Source organism: Eumetopias jubatus, unplaced genomic scaffold (genome assembly GCF_037043125.1).
Source record: "Eumetopias jubatus isolate StellerSeaLion01/CBP00866 unplaced genomic scaffold, mEumJub1_p1.0 scaffold_17, whole genome shotgun sequence".
In the NCBI taxonomy this organism is placed as follows: Eukaryota; Metazoa; Chordata; class Mammalia; order Carnivora; family Otariidae; genus Eumetopias; species Eumetopias jubatus.
In genome coordinates, this window is record NW_028274823.1 from 43,327,041 (window position 1) to 43,345,152 (window position 18,112).

The following is an 18,112-nucleotide window of genomic DNA, read 5'->3' on the forward strand; positions in this document are numbered from 1 at the left end:
ACACCACCCCTCCTGGATGGGGCCACAACAGGCCAGCCCAAAGTGTGGCAGGTTTCTCCTTTCCCCCCATCTGTGGCAGGTTCCTCTTCCTTGGGCTGTTCTACCCCAGAGCAGCCATGGGTCTCTTCTCTACTGTGAAGCTTTCATTACTTTCTGGAGTTTGTTTCATTTAGGTTTCCTTGTATCTTCACTCGCTGATGGGTTTTTAAAACTATAATTCTTATTTGGCTTCTGTTGGTTTTCAGGGTGACAATAATAAAACTTTGTAACTTTGTACATCTAAAGATTAATGGCTTTAATCTCTCCATGCCTTCTTAAATTTCATTCCCCAACACTTCTGATGGTTTACCCCCCACACACACACCCCAGGGGCGTTAAGGTTTCCGCTCAAATATACTCTCTCCAAAGAAGCCTTGCCTGATTACCCTGTCTAAAAAAAGTCACACCAGATGTGGCAAATCCACAGAGACAGAAAGCAGATTAGTGGTTGCCAGGGGCTGGGGAAAGGGAGGGAGGAGTAGGGAATGACTGCTTAATGGGTATGGGGTTCCTTTTGGGAATGATGAAAAAGTTCTGGAACCAGAAAGTGGTGATGGGTACACAACATCATGTATGTATCTTTATGCTATTGAACTGCACACTTTAAAATGGTTAAAAACTTTATGTGTATTTTACCACAATAAAAAAATGAATAGATACATAAATGCTTAAGCAAATGAAAAAAATCTAGCAGTTTCTGGGAAGATGGAAAGATTGAACATACATATTTAATTTCATTCCTTCCCAAAACTGAGCTAAAATGCTAATAAGGTATTTTTAAGGCATAAACAAAAGTTTGCAGGCTGGCAAGCAGATAGAACAGTGGTAACTAGTAGCAGATCCAGGAAAGCTGAATCTTAAACTAGGAAGGTGGAAAGCCAAAAATCAACCTGACTTAGTCCACAGAATTCTCAAAAGGCCCAGGAATTGGTAACAGATGGTACCTCTGGAAACAGAGGTGGAGGGAACACCAAAGTAAGGCAGGTTGGTTGAAAGCTCTTTAAGAAATGGCTTAATCTCTCCATGCCTTCTTAAATTTCATGTGCTTGGGTTAACTATGCCTCTTTCACAAAGGCAAAATTCTGGAACATTATTGTAAGAAGAGGATTTCTGAACAAAGGGAACAGAGCACTGTGGGGAGAAGATCTTAATGAAATCAGGGGATTAGGTAAACCCATATATATACTGAATGCTGAAATCCTCAGCCTTTCTCCCTTACTCAGCTCCCAGAGAACCGGCTATAAATTTTCACCCACCAGACGGAGATTAGAAGACTTTTCTTTTCAGAAAGGGGAAAGAAATCAGAAAGAGTTATCGAGTGCTCCCTAATAGATGGCAAATCCAGGTCACCCAACAGTGAACTCACAGTCCACAAGTACCAGTGATGAACTCAAAGCTTCTAATCAACTTTTAGGACCATACCTTTCATAGCTCAGGATCACTACTCATCAGAGAGAAAGACAGAAAAAAAGAAGAAGAACTCAGAGGAATTACAGACAATGCTAACAGAAGAAATTTTTTTTAATTTATTTTTAAGTAATCTCTACACCCAACATGTAGGCTCGAACTCATGACCTGGAGATCAAGAGTTGCACACTCCTGTGACTGAGCCAGCCAGGCGCCCCATAGGAAGGAACTTTTAAATTAAAAAAAAATTTTAACCCAATCATTAATATGGTTGGAGAGGTAAGAGTACATCCATGACAAAGAAAATACAACGCTTTTTTTTTTTTTTAAGATTTTATTTATTTATTCATGAGAGACAGAGAGAGAGAGAGAGGCAGAGGGAGAAGCAGAGGGAGAAGCAGGCTCCCAATGAGCAGGGAGCCCGATGCGGGACTCGATCCCAGCACCCTGGGATCATGACCTGAGCCGAAGGCAGACGCTTAACCATCTGAGCCACCCAGGTGCCCCAAAATACAACGCTTTTTAAAAGAGACCTTGGGGGCACCTGGGTGGCTCAGTTGGTCAAGCGACTGCCTTCGGCTCAGGTCATGATCCTGGAGTCCCGGGATCGAGTCCCATGTCGGGCTCCCTGCTCAGCGGGGAGTCTGCTTCTCCCTCTGACCCTCTTCCCTCTCGTGCTATCTCTCATTCTCTCTCTTTCAAATAAATAAAATCTTTAAAAAAAATAAAATTAAAAAAATAAAAAGTAAAAGAGACCTTGGAAATCTGGGCGCCTGGGTGGCTCAGTAGGTTAAGCGTCTGCCTTCAGCTCAGGTCATGATCCCAGGGTCCTGGGATCGAGCCCCATCTGCTTCTCCCTCTCTCTCTGCCTCTGCCCCTGCTTGTGCACTTTCTCTCTCAAACAAATAAATGAAATCTTTTTTTAAAAAAGAGAGACCTTGGAAATTAAACATAGGGATATTTGTCAGAAAGAATAGAGAATAAAACATAATAATAAGAAAAAAACAAATAAGGAAATTAGAGGTCCAGTCAAGATAATTCAATATCTGCACAGCAGAGGCTCTAGAGGAGCAAAATGAGGGAGTGAACCAAGAAAGAAGACAACACAGGAGAGAGGAAATAGAAGATCCAACACAGAGGAAGAGAGAGCCCCTAGAATGAGAGCTGGACACTCTGGGAAGGCAGAAGCTACTTGGTACCACAGCACTTTGCCCTGGGAGGGATTTCTTCAAGATAATGACATTAACAGAATAAATGATGTGACAGAAAACAGGAACTTTGGGCAATTGATAGAGACTCCTGAGTTCAGTTAGTGATAGGGACACAGAAAATCATATAAACAAGTTATACCCTAAACTGAAAACTCAGGTGACATCAGTTCAAATATATTGATAAACCACAGGTAAATCCCAAACAGCAAAGAGAGTCAAGAAGTCACCTCTGAGAAGGGGGAATGAGGGTGGGGACTGAGAATCCCTATTTGAACAATCCCTGACAAACTACTTAACTCGCTGAACTGTATAACCTTGAAAATAGTGTACATAAAAGAATACGGGGGGCGCGTGGGTGGCTCAGTCATTAAGTGTCTGCCTTCTGCTCAGGTCATGATCCCAGGGTCCTGGGATCCAGCCCCGCATCGGGCTCCCTGCTCAGCGGGAGGCCTGCTTCTCCCTCTCCCACTCCTCCTGCTTGTGTTCCCTCTCTCGCTGTCTCTTTCTCTGTCAAATAAATAAATAAATAATCTAAAAAAAAAAAGAATATGGAAGATGGAGAAAGAGTGCAGAAAACCCATCTCAACAACTAAATCTTATCTCTGGAAGCAAAGAAGTCCCACAAAATTGTCCCACAAAGGAAAAAATAACGAGAACAGATGAGTTTGAGGGGGGAAAAGAGGAGCAAGAAAGAAGTAACATTACTTTCGCACTATCACAACTCTTATCAAATGCATGATGTCGACAGCAGAAATCCGTAGATTTCTGGGCTTTAGTTCCCTAGTCTATACAGCGGGTGTAATAGTCTCTCTCACAGGACTGTTCGTAGGCTTAAATCAGATAATGAACATGAAGTGCTTACAGTGATGGTAGATATAAATATTATTAACACAGTTAATAATTCACTCTTCTTTAAATAACTGAAATTCTTTTTTTGATATCAAATCAACCCATTCAATTGTCACAATACTGAAGAGTTTACTTGAATGGTTACCTTGTCTACTCAAACATCAAGGCTTCCGACCCTTTCACGTAGGTCTCCTGAAAAAGAGGGAGGGAGAGAAACTGACTATCCAAGAGAAACAGAAAAATTGTTTATAAAAATATTTATCACACTAAAGAATTGACTGTACCAGAAAAACTACTCACGTCAACATGCTTTATCTTACACGTTCCAGTTGATTATGATCAATCATTCACTCACTAAGCAAGTCAGCAATTAGAATTGAAAACTTTGTACCAACTGTACATTAACTCAGTAATGCTGAGACAAGAATTTTTCCATTTCAAAATAGGCAAAGTCTCCAACTTATGCACAGACTATCTTCTCCAAGTTCAGTGATACTTTGTTATAAAGCTTGGGAAACAGTTTTCCAAAGAAATAAACTTATAAAATAAAGTTGAAGCCCTGGGCAATCACCAAAAACCAATTTAATCCATAAGTTCTCTATTTCTGGGCCTTTGGGTTTTTTTTTTTAGATTCCACATATAAGTGAGATCATACAGTATTTGCCTTTCACATAGCATAATGCCTTCAGGTTCCATCCATTTTTTATTTTTGTAAATAGCATGATTTCCTTCTTTTTATGACTGAATATTCCAGTGTATGTGCGTGTATCACATTTTCTTTATCCATTCATCCACTGATGGATACTCAGGTTGCTTCTGTGTCTTCATTGTAGACAATGCTGCAATGAATATGGGGATGTAGATAACTCTTTAAGATAGTGATTTCACTTCCTTCAGATACATACCCAAAAGTGGAATTGTTGGATCACATGTAGTTCTATTTTTAATTTTTTGAGGTAGATTTTTGATTTGTAGTTTCTGCTCTACTTCTAGTTAGTACAGAAGCTTATCAGCAGCAAACTTAATACCATGTCCCCCAAAATTATAAAAAAAAAAAAACTTTTAAAAGAGTCAGTATTCAGACAAAAAGATCTGATTAAAACCTAATATTTCTCTAGCTCAAATAACAAATTATTTTAGGCACCAAAATAATTGCAAAAATAACTGAAAATTATAGGATAAAACTATAGAATTTAGTAAATAACATATTCAGTGTCCACAATGATACTGATTTTCATAGTTTAAAACCTGAGAAATTTACCTAAAAAGAACTCCTTTAGTTTTTCATTACTCTAAGAAAACAAATCAATCTCTATAATATACCTTCACAGGAATAAAGATTAATTTATGAGAGAGAGAGAGCTCACTCCAAGCTTTTTGGAATGACTGATAATCTCATTTCTTCTTCCAAACACAAAATTCATATAGACTGTCACCTTAAATGAGATATGGCATAAAAAGCACTTAAGCTCCAATCTAGCATCAGAAATTATTCCATAAATGTTATTTCTCTTGAGCACCCTTTCTGCTCTAAAATTCTATACCTCCAATAAAACCAACTTACTTTATTTCTTTGTAATGATTTCATTTTATGTAAATTTACTAAGGCTATACAAATATTTGCTAGAACAAATGTAGGAGGTTGAATAGCTGATAATGACTACTGACAACAATAGCAGAGACACAGGTAATGTCATCAGCCAAGGAGGTAAAAGCATCTCTAGACTACCTACTACATTAACACAATATTCTTGACATAAAGATTTTTAGGTGAGGTCTCTATGTGATATTTTTGAAAAATATTTGTATATCCAAGAAAGTTTAATCACAAGTAATTAAATCTATTTTGAATTTTGTTTCAAGAATGTTTTCTGTTAAAAGAATAATGTTCACGGCACCTGGATGGCTCAGTAGGCTAAGCGTCTGCCTTTGGCTCAGGTCATGATCCCAATCCCAGGGTCCTGAGATGGAGCCCCATGTCTGGCTCTCTGCTCAGTGGGGAGTCTACTTCTCCTCCCTCTGCCCCCTCCCCCTGCTTGTGCTCTCTGTCTCTCTCTCTCTCTTAAAAGAATAAAGAAAATCTTTTAAAAAAAAAATAAAAATAAAAGAGCAATGTTCAATATCTCTGCATTAGTAATAAAACATGAAACCCACCAAGGAAAAGCAGAGCAGGAACCTCAATATATCACTTATTTTATTTTATTTTATTTTATTATGTTATGTTAGTCACCATACATCATTAGTTTTTGATGTAGTTCAATATATCACTTTTAGAAACCTATACTTATGTGAAAGTAAACATCATCAATTCCAATCATATTCCAAACTTTTAGGAGAAGTGGGTGGGTAGAGGAACAAGAGGGCATAAAAAATTTGACACTATTTCTATAGTGCAGGTTTATATTTTAATGTTTTCATTCTGAAAAGCAAATAGGCAAATTAAGACTTCCATCTGGCTTGTCAGAAGGGCTGTCATGAGTACTAATAGTCTCATTTTAATAAACTTTTCTTTCATCAAGTATCTGAGACAGAATTAAAAACTACAGAACATGATGCCACTGCTTTGGAAAAAGTCTGGTGGTTCCTCAAAAAGTTAAACATAGAGGTCCCATGTGACCCAGTAATTCCACCCTAGGTATATACCCGGAAGAACTGAAAACATATGTCCACACAACAATTTTCACAAATGGTCATAGTAGCATCATGCTCAATAGCCAAAAAGTGGAAACAATTCAAACATCCATCAACTGGTAGATAAATAAAATGTGGTATACCCATACATTGGAGTATTATTCTGCCTTAAAAAGGAATGAAGTGGGACACCTGGGTGGCTCAGTCAGTTAAGTATCTGACTCTTGGTTTCTGCTCGGGTCAGGAGCTCAGGGTCATGAGAACAAGCGCGGGGTCAGGCTCCAAGTTCAGCAAAGAGTCTGCTTGTCCCTCTCCCTCCCCCTCTGCTCCTCCCCACGCTCACTCTCTCTCTAAAATAAATAAATAAATTTTTTAAAAAATTTAAAGAGTAATGAAGTGCAAATATATGCCACAACATAGACAAGCCCTGAAAACATGCAAAGTAAAAGAAACCAGACACACAAGGCAATATGGTATGATTCCATTTATATGAAACACTCAGAACAGGCAAATCCATAGATGTGTAAGCAGAGTAGAGGCTGCCAGGGTGGGGAGAAAGGAGAAACGGCGAGTGACTGTTCAATGGGTATAGAGTTTCCTTTGAGGGTGATGAACAAGATCTGGAACCAAATAATGGTGGCAGTTCAACAAGATTGTGAACATCCTTAGCACCACTGAAACATTTTCATTATGTGAATTATATCTCAATTAACACAAGAAACTCTACCTCACAAAACATAGATGTTAACATCCTATCAGAGAAATGTGGATTATTTTGGTATCTCATTAAAAACCTCACGGTTAGGGGCGCCTGGGTGGCTCAGATGGTTAAGCGTCTGCCTTCGGCTCAGGTCATGATCCCAGGGTTCTGGGATCGAGTCCCACATCGGGCTCCCTGCTCCCTGGGAGTCTGCTTCTCCCTCTGCTTCTCTCTCTCTCTCCCCCTCTGTTTCTCATGAATAAATAAATAAAAAATCTTTAAAAAAAAATAAAAAAATAAAAATAAAAAAACCTTATGGTTAATTTCATAAGGGAATTATTAATATTTTATTATTATATTTATTATTATTTTATTAATATTTTAATTATAAACATTTTTTAAAGATTTTTTTTCAATTTTTAAGTAATCTCTATACAGGGTTCAAACCCACAACCCCGACATCGAGAGCTCCGCCCACGGCACCAGCCAGGCACCCCTCAAAATTAAACCTTTTTCTATAATGTCAATGTCATCCTTAAGATTTCCTATCTGGGGGCGCCTGGGTGGCTCAGTTGGTTAAGCGACTGCCTTCGGCTCGGGTCATGATCCTGGAGTCCCGGGATTGAGTCCCACATCGGGCTCCCTGCTCAGCGGGGAGTCTGCTTCTCCCTCTGACCCTCTTCCCTCTCGTGCTATCTCTCATTCTCTCTCTCTCAAATAAATAAATAAAATCTTTAAAAAAAAAAAGATTTCCTATTTGTTAGGAATTCTCATAAAATGCTTAGTACCAGCTTTGCAATGCTTAGTCTGCCAGTCTAGGAATCAATTTTATATAATATCTAGACAATTCAAGTGAATTTTTAAATGGATTAAATATTTTATTAAATTTGTCTTACCAGTATCCTGTGTTAAATTTTAGTATACGAGAGGAACGTGTTTATTCGTGATGAACAAGATCAGCAAAAGATAAAAAACTTTTTAAATAGCAAAATTTGCCTGGTTTGCTTTAGCACTCATGAACTTATCTCTTGACTTTTTTTTTAATTTTAGTATTTAATAGAGAAATGCAACATTTAAAAAATGCCATGTCAAATGCAATAGCAGCCCGTTAATTTATTTTACTTCAGATACAAGAGAAAATGCCACTTCTGGGGGTGCCTGGGTGGCTCAGTCTGTTAAGCACCTGACTCTTGGTTTCTGCTCAGGTCATGGTCTCAGGGCCCTAAGATCAAGCCCCCCAACAGGCTCTGCAGTCAGCGCAGTCTGCTTGGGATTGCCTCTCTCCCTCTCCCTCTGTCCCTCCCCCGTTCACGTGTGCTCACGCTTTCTCTCTCTAAATTAATAAATACAATCTAAAAAAATGCCACTTCTGCCGAACCTGATTGTAGGTGAGGCCAGCTTCGGTCACCTACATAATCATATGCCCAATGTCCATTCACAATCTTCCTGGCTGCTCTTAACAGGGTTTGAGTACAGTAGGCCCTCAATATACATGAATTAATTACATAAATTATCAGATTAAATAAAAGTCTCAACTTAAGATGATAAATCTCTTCTGCGCCTGCGCAAACCAGGCACTGGAACCAGATGTTTTATACATATTATTACTCATTTCAACCTCACGATACTTTACAGACAGGTTAAGTAACTTACCTAAGGTCATAACACAGTCAGTTGTAAAGCCAGAATTCAAACCAAGGTCTGTCAGGGATACACTCAGTTTTGCTGAAACATTCCAAGGACTGGCTACAAAGGAATGTATTTTCCGTTTAATTGGCAAACACTCATATTCTCTCTTGAACATGGCTTCAAAGTGTTTAGGGAATGAGAAAGTGCTTGAAAAGTGCTTGAAGAGAATATTATTGAAGAACAAAGTGAGGTGTCTGGGAAAACGTGCAATGCACTGTGTGCCCATTACGGTGCCACGTGCTGTGCTATTTTTTTAAAACATTTTATTTATTTATTTGTCAGAGAGAGCACAAACTGGGAGCGGGAGGCAGAGGGAGAAGCAAGGTTCCCGCTGAGCAAGGAGCCCAATGCGGGACTCGATCCCAGCACCCTGGGGTCATGACCTGAACTGAAGGCAGATGCTTAACTGAGCCACCAGACATCCCTAGGCTGGCTATTTTAAATGCATGAACACTTCATTGTTAACAACAATCCTGGGACACAAATATTGGTACCTCATTTTTTACGTAAGAGGAAACTGAAGCTTAGAAGGTTCAAGAAGGTCCAAGTTTACAGAAGACTCAAGGCAAAAAATTGGGATTAGAAATCAAATTCAGTCCATCAGGAAGTATTTACTGAGTGCTTACTAGATAACAGGGCTAGAAGAAGCACTTAGGATAGAATACTAGAGATCCCCCCACATACAGCTCAAAACAAACCCATTTTCTTTTTGCTTAAGGAGTAAGTCATTGGAAATTACAAATTCTCCATAGATTTTTCCTTTAATAGTTTTGTTTTCAGTAATTACTCATACTTTGGTTAGATGTGTTAAGTTAGATGTGTTTGGTTAGATGTGTTAAGCTAAACTCCAAAGTTGACTGCCAGGAAAACTGAACATACCTCCAGTAGCAAATGTAAAAATGGAAGCGAATTCTGTCCTACATGCATGATTTTGAACATATTGCGGGATGTAGAGGACCACTTTGGAAAATAAACTTTGCATGTTCTGGAGGATGGATTAAACCCTTTAGCATTCTGTGAAGCTTCTGAAGGTCTGGAAGATTTTAAATGACAACAGTGAAATTTCAAAAAGAACAGGATAAGTCAGCACCAGAGCTAGTTTAACATTAATAATAAGTGATCTAATAAATAGGTCTATGTTTGCCCAGTCAGGTTTTGCTTATTATGTCAGTTGGAAAGCCAGAAGGAAACTGGTTTTAACTCCCACTACAACCTGTATCAGGACAACATCACTTTATCAGAAATGTAGCTGATGTCAGCATAACACTGAGGCAGTTCAAATTAAAATTGACCTTTCTTATCCAACTATTTTTGCAATTCATTCATGGTATAAAGTTGAGAGCAATTACCATTTGTCGTGAGCTTTCTATGTGCCAGACATTACATGAAATTTTCTCATTTGATTCTCACAGCCACCCTGTAAGATATTAACCTTGTCTTTTAGAGGAAAGAAGTTTTGAGAAATGAAGTGACTTTTCTAAGGCCACATAGCCTGTAAAGAGGCAGAACCAAGGTTGAAACTCAAGAAAGAGGTCAGTTACCATCATGTTCCACAGCACTAAAAAGCTGTCAGTTTCTTATCTTGTACAGAAAGCAGAGTAAAATAGTGATTTGGATTATAAACTATTAACAGTACCTCGAAAGTAGTGTAGAATGATGTTGACCTTTTAAAAATTCCTAGGAAGGTCATTATAAAAGACAATATAAAATGTCTTGAAGTCAAAATATTAGTCTTTCAATAACATTTAAAAATAACAAAAAAATAAATAAATATAGCACTTAATATTATGAACAGAGAACCAAGTTTAAAAAAAAAAAAAAGTTCTATTCTAAAATAATGGTGTTTAAGAGACTGCACCAGTGCAGGCTGGCTCAAGACAACACTTCCCAGTTAACTCCATGGAAAACTAATCCCTATAAAATATTGAAAGACAATCAGCTTCCATTGTTAAACAAGCTTGAGAAATGCTGCACTAAACACTAAACCAGTCTTCTTTCCAGTTACAAATAGTACAATGTAGTGCTTGAAAATCCTCTGGAGCCAGTTTATCTGAGATAGAATCCTGGCTCTTCCACCTGCTAAGCCATGTTAGCAACTTTGGGCATGTTATTTTACCAATGTGGACCTCAATTTTCTCATCTGTAAACAAAAGGAGGTAATTGCAGAAGACAGACTTGTTGTAAAGATTAATACATGTGGGGCTGCTAGAACAGAGCCTCAAAATACCAAGTACTCAATGTTAAATTGTTAGTGGTAATATCATTTCCCTGAGCCTTTATTAAGCTGATGAAAGTTGATGTTTATGGTTAATCACCAAGTGGGAAAGGGATATGGTATGCATCTTCTCAAAATTATCTGGTGGAACCCACTTTTTCAAAGACAATCAAGAAGACTGGTTAATGTCTTTAAAACACACACACACAAAAATACTCTGAGAAATAATAGAGAATTCTAAAATAAAATCTGTTAAAAAAAAAAAGAAAAGAAAACAAGGTTAGTGCTTCCCAGTTGCTGAACTCATCAAGGTGCTGGAAGGGTAACACATCCAGAGTGGGCTTGGAAGTGCTCCTTCCCCCATACCCTGTCCTACATGGCTCTTCCATTTGGCTGCTCCTGAGTTGTATCCTTAATAATAAAGCAGTAACATCTCCTTACAGATTCCAGCACATGGATTCAGTGCCCAGAACTTGTACATATACTGAAATTAAATACCATTTTGTTTTCTATTCCATAGCTCACACTGGCTTCAAGCCATCACCTGCATCATCAGATCAGTCATTCAATTATCCAAAATACTGTGTGTTACCTAGTCAGTTATCATCTAGCCTGGAGGCATCTGAACAAGAAAAAAAAAAATGTTTTCCATTATCAAGATACAGCCATCTCTTTAAGTCTCATATCCCCTGTATAGATTTGAAGATATTCAGATTGTGTTTTTTGCATTTGGTGTTTATTGTGCCCAGTTGCAAAATTTATAGTCATTGCTGGAAGTGCCAATTATGTTACCCTATCATTAAGAATTTTTCTAAGCAATATGTATTAGGATCTCCAGAAATGCTTATAGCCTTTGATCAAACAAATCCATTTCCAGAATCTATACTATGGAAATAAATAAAGAATACATGATAGAATTTTATGCAAATACATATATTGCAACACGGTTTAATAGAAAATTAGAAATACAGTTGACGCCTGAACAAAGTGGGCGTTAGGGGCACTGACTCCCACACGGTCAAAAATATAATTTTAACTCCCCAAAGACTTAACTGATAGCCTATTGTTGAGCCAATAACATAGTTGATTAAAACTTACTTTGTATATGTATTATATACTATCTTCTGACAATAAAGTAGGCTAGAGAAAAAAAAATGTTATTAAGAAAATCCTAAAAACGAGAAAATACATTTACAGTACTATATTGTACTTACTGAAAAAAAACCCGCAAGTAAGTTGACCCGTGCTGCTCAAACTTGTATTGTTCAAGGGTCAACTGTACTCAAAAAGTCTAATTTTAGGGTAAGGATTAAATATAGAGTGGTCCATTCATTGTATTATGCAGTCATCACAAATGATGTTATAAAGATTATGAATAATGCTATGTAAAAAAGTAGGTTACAAATATAGGTTCACAGTATAGCATAGTTACCAAACAAACTAAAATAAACCAACAAAACAATCAAAATAGAAGAGAAAAAACTAAATTAAAAAAAACACATCAAAACATCGACTGTGGTTGATTTGAGCCACAGGTGACCCTTCTTCCTCCTTTCCTGTATTTTCCAAGTTTTCTTTACTGAATATGTCTTTCTATTAAAATATTTCTTAAAAACTCAAAAAAATAAAAGGTCATATTTTTTCTCCAAAATTTTCATTAACTCTTACTTGCCACCACCTAGCCTTTGAGTTAAAGTTCTAATAGATGACAAAAAAAATGATGTGAGGTGGACTGGCCTAGTTGTTAAAAAGATTGAAAAAGGGGCGCCTGGGTGCCTCAGTCTTGGTTAAGCGTCTGCCTTCAGCTCAGGTCATGATCTCAGGGTCCTGGGATCGAGTCATACATCTCGGGGTTCCCTGCTCAGCGGGGAGCCTGCTCCTCCCTCTCCCTCTGCCCCTCCCCCCCACTCGTGTTCTCTCTCATTCACCCTGCTCTCTCTCCCCTTCTCTCAAATAAATAAATCTTAAAAAAAAAAGATTGAAAATATTACAACATGATTTCTTTCGAACGTTATCTATTATTTTGTGAGAGGCAGAGATGGTTATATATCTAAGGAAGTAATGTTTTCTCCCAGCAGAATTGTTCTCAGTTTGCAGAGTGAAATCATACACACCAATATTGTTTTTAATTTATTTTATTTTATGCTTTTTTAAATTGAAGTATAATTAACATACAGTATTATACTAGTTTCAGGTGTACAATGATTCAACAATTCTACCTATACATTACTCAGTGCTTATCAAGATAAGTGTTCCCAAAAGCACATACCAATATTCTTAGGGTTCTGTAAAAATACCATGCATCATGATTCTAAGTATTCCTTAACCCGAGGAAGTCTGAAAGCATACTGTAAATATGACAAAGATCAATGTAGTAGAACCTTTGGTTTTAAGACATTTTGGGTATTCATCGTTTCTGATGGCTGAATAATGAGGGCACATGCTGTCATGAGCACTGGGTGTTATACTTAACTAATGAATCGTTGAACACTGCATCAAGGACTAATTATGTACTATACAGTGGCTAACTGAACATAATAATAAAAAAAAGAAACACTAAGAAAAAGAAAAAGGCATTTTGGAAGAGGTAAAACTTCGAGAGTATGGTCTTGAGACTTTGTAAATTGACACATTTTCTAATTCTAAAAATAGACATTAATATGTAGCATTTTGGGTTATAATTTTTAACTTAGATATGATTTAAATATTGCTGCAATAGTATTAAATTTTTAAGTCATCAAGGAGATCATGAATCATTCTTATTGCTACTCCCTCCTTTTGGGACTCAGAACTTTTTACATTCCCCCTCAAGCTGGCATCAGGCTTTCAAAAGGCCTGAAGACTTATGATTTCTCACCCCAATTTGGACGCAAGATTATCCCTACCCACCTACTCACCCCTTAGGCACAAGTTTGTCAAGGTCAAAAGATCAGGTGAGCACCAATTGCTTTCACTCTGCAGTCCTCCTCACCAGGGCTAACCCTTGCCAAAGAGGAAAACGGCCCCACGCTAGGGTTCTTTATGACATGCTGAGCAAAGGCCACAGATTGCTAAACATTGCTAAGTAGACCTGAAAACAATGAAGTCATCTAGCTCTGTGCATAACCCAGTATCTCAGTCTGTCAGCATTTTTCCTACAAAATTAATAAAAATTTGGACATCAGCTAAGACCACCATGTTTTTCATCATCACTACAATCATCTAAAATGTAAGCCCCTCCAAGTAATTAATTCCCCTTTGTCGCTGCACTCTGATCTCAATTCTGCTATGTACTCTCCCCCTCCTTGACCATCACACATCCTCCAATAGCTATACTTCCTGATAACCCTTTACACTGTTCCACTGTAAACAAATACCCGAAACCTTGAACCAATCTGAGCACCATTCCAGCAGTCTTCTTGTCTAAACTAAAATCTGAGTGCAGCTATTCTTTCTCCCCTCAGCCAACCTGCAGCATAGAAGTCATTCCTTGTTCATCATCGAGGTTCTTCACCCTCATGTCAAAGTACCTCTTTTGAGGTGTCTGTCCTGTTCCTGCCTCTCTCTCCTTGTTTCTGTCATCGACTGACCTCTTGGTCACTCTCCCACATTTGCCAAAGACTTTGGAACCTGGTTCAGAATCTTCCCACCCCTTGCTCTAGAACCATTCTGAGCAATTCACTTTCTGTGAAGCTGACTCCTTTTAACACCCTAGCTTTACACTTCCCTTATCTGCTCAACCCCAGTAACCTTCACTTTCTTTGCTTCAGAAACCCATTCCATGGCCAGCTCTTGCATTCAGTCATAAACAGCAACTGTTTCCCTTAGTTAAGCTTCAATTCAACTTAATCTTAAATTCCAGTATCCAGTCTCAACCACTTCATATCCCAGCTGCCACTTTCTGGTTTCAGTTGGTCCCTATTGAGCTTCGACTCAATGGCCCATCACTTCCAACACTGTCACTGCTGAAATCTCTTGCCTCCCTTTCTGCCACACTGGCCCGTTAAACCCAGACCAAGATCAATCCACTTGTTCAACTTACCTGCTCACACGCTCAGGTTGCTGAGCCCTGAGATGGGGGGAAGATCACTCACACAACTACATACACCAGAGCCATGAAAAATGTGTCAGTACAATTCTTCTAAGTAATCCTGTTCTGTTAGCCCAATGGCCTTCTCAAAATTCTCCCTTTCTCCTCAAACTCTCTCCTACAATCATCATTTCCTTCCCCTATAATCTCAGCTAATGACTTTATCCCACACACACCTCACTGGAAAAATTCATCAAGTGTACTGAGGCCCCAAATTCCTCACCTACCACCCAAATACTTCTTCATTGACACCATCCCTCCTTCTATTATTCCCACATTGGTGGAAACTATATTCCTACTTCTACTCAAACCCTGTATCTTTACTCCATTCCCTCTAATCCTAAGGATAATGTTCAGTCAAACTCACATACCTCCTTCTTCCTGTGCCAACCTCTCCCTTTCTGCTGACTTCTCCTGTGAAGCATATAACCATGCTGACGTCTCTCTCATCTTGATACCACATGCGCTCTACCTACTATCCTTCAAGCTTTTGGAAAAGAATGTCTGCACTATGTCCACCCTCTTGCAACCATTCACTCTTCATCCTCAGCAATCTGGCTGTATCTCCACCATGGAAACTCCATTGACATTCTTCTGTTGAAGACAATCAAGCATCTCCTCAATGCTCTGTCCTTATGTCAGGTGACCTATTTGAGACATTTGACACTGCTGACCACTGTTTCTTAAGACTTCTATGTTTTCATTTAACAACATCTACTGGACACCTACTTTATGACAAGAACTGAGGATAAAATGATGAACATGGCACAGTCAAGCCTTCAAGAAGCTTAGAGTTAAATGGGGGAAGTTTCTATGATAATTCATACTCTTCTTTCAACCTCTCAGATGACTCCTTCCTTTCTCTACTCAACACTTAAGAGACTGATACTCCCTCAGGACTCCTTTCTTGGCTCTTCTCACATCCATCCTGGGATTACCATGTTCACATTGCCTACTCACTGATGACGACAAATACAGATCTCTAGCTTAGAAGTCTATCCTGAGCTATGGACCCACTCACTATGAAAAGATATTGGTACTTCAATATCTCACTATCTTTTTTTTTTAATCAAGATTTTATTTATCTATTTGACAGAAAGAGACACAGCAAGAGAGGGAACACAAGCAGGGGGAGAGGGAAAGGGAGAAGCAGACTTCCCATGGAGCAGGGAGCCTGATGCAGGGCTCAATCCCAGGACCCTGGGATCATGACCTGGGCCGAAGGCAGACGCTTAACGACTGAGCCACCCAGGCACCCCAATATCTCACTATCTTGATAGTATCCTCTGATGCACAAAAGTTCTGAATTTTGATAAAGTCAAATTTATCTATTTTTTCTTTGTTTGTGCTTTTGGTGTCGTATTTAAGAAACTGCTGCCTAATATAAGATCATGAATATTTACACCTATATTTTTTCTGAGAGTTTTCTACTTTCAGCTTTTAGATTTAGGTCCCTAATCCATGGAAAACATAATTCTCAAAAGCTAAGAACTTCACTTGCAATATCTAAGGGTTTTTTAAATTCTAAGACGCTGGCTTTAAATTACCACAAGCCAAAGCAAGAAAACTTTGCTGGTAGAGTTTATACTGTAAACTACAGCATACAAGAAGTGGCAGGTGATGGCGTAAATGTGTTCTCCCACAACAATCGAAAGGACATAAAAACTGAGGAGGGGGGGGAGAATACAGAGAGAAAGAGGAGGTAGAAAACAGAAGTTTGGAATTCTTACCTCCTATCCCATCTGAGGCTAAGTCTTGGAGTGAGAAAGGGCAAGAAAAATCTCTAGTATGTTTGTGGGGAAGGACCCAGAAGAGAAGATAACCATCTTTCCCTTTCCTAAGTTATGGTCCAAGGAACTGCAAGTCTTTTAGCAAAACCTTGCACCTACCACTACATCAGTGTTAACAGTCAATGACATGCCCAGACCATATTCCTGAAAAGCTGCCTCAGAGACCCAAGCACACCAGCATGGTGTAGAAACTGTTAAGAAGTTTGCTTTGGGCCAGGGTGCCCAAAAGAGCTTGGAATTAAGGCGGATCCAGCGCACATAGACCTGTTGACCAGAGGTCATGGTAGTAGCAGGGATATCAGCCTCGGACGCAGCAGATGGTGCCATTCAAGACTAAGCCAGTTAAGGTAGAACTTAGCAATGCCCAAGGACAGAGAATGGCCCAGAGACAAGATGCCCCTTCCTCAATGCCAGGACAATTTATAAGTCTTCTCTACCAATACCCTCCACCTCAGAAAAAAAAAAAGTAGAGAACTATGTGGAAAAACTGAACTTATCCAAAGGACTGATTATTTACCCAAGGGTCTGAGTTAACCTGGAATTAATGAAGTTAAACCAGAAGCTACTGACTTTATCCTAAACTGGCAAAATTGTCCTCTACTACCCAGTAGAAATAAGTAGCTCCAGAGCTAAGGAAATTTTAGTTATAGAAAGATAACTAAATTTTGTAGTTCACCAAATTTATGCCTACTATATAACAATTGGGTTTCCAGCTGCACAAAAAGTAAAATGTAAAGCCCTCGTCCACATGATCTATCTCTCCAAAGGTACAACATGATGCACTAAACATAGACAACCATAATCACCCTGGTTTCCTCCCATTCCTAAAATATGCCAAGGTCTTTCCTATATTAGAGATCTTCACATGCTATTTCCTTCACTTGTTCTCCCATGGGTCTTTATAGATGTTGCTCCAATGCAACCTGTAGCTTCAATTTATACGTTTCTTCCTTGAAGAGGCCTTCTCTGACATCCTAAAGTAACACAGCACCTTATGATTTCCAACTAGTACACTCCTCGAAACCTCACATGCCCGCTAGAATAAAAGCTCTGTTTTGCCTGTCTTGTTCACCAACTACCCCAGTGCCTGGTCAGTAATAGGTGGTCAATGAATAGTTCCTACAGGAATTAATGAATCAGAGTAAAGTGTGATACACAAAATAAACTTTAAAATCTTCTGACAAATCCAAGTATTAAAGAATTAAAAAAATTAAAAGTAGACAACCACCATATTTCAATTTGGAAATAAAAGTCAAATAAAAGACCATACATAAATAAGTTTCTATTTCTATTTTTAAAACAATGCACTTATAGAATCTTAGAAAATGGTTATATGAAATTATAGAGTACCTTCTCCAGGCTAAAGCCTCTTAAAACAGAAACACAAAACAGAAACAAATCCAACAAACCATCAAGATGAGTTTCTTTGAAATTAATCATAATCATAATCATAAAATTAGGTGCACAGGAATAAAACTGAGCCTACAAAAACTTTACTGAGGAATAAAAGGG

At 38.5% G+C, this 18,112-nt stretch overlaps 1 protein-coding gene across 3 annotated transcripts in view; it reads right to left on the minus strand.

The window, feature by feature from the left end:
• SHLD2 (shieldin complex subunit 2) overlaps positions 1-18,112 on the minus strand; it is an 82,652-nt gene that overhangs the window by 51,451 nt on the left and 13,089 nt on the right. For 2 of the 3 annotated variants that reach the window (XM_028098504.2, XM_088020064.1), the window contains exon 2: positions 3,652-3,698. The gene's annotated coding sequence lies outside the window, so the exon portion shown is untranslated. Of the gene's footprint in view, positions 1-3,651; positions 3,699-9,405; positions 9,616-18,112 lie in introns of those variants that run through there. The other variant, XM_028098505.2, reaches the window with a different exon arrangement.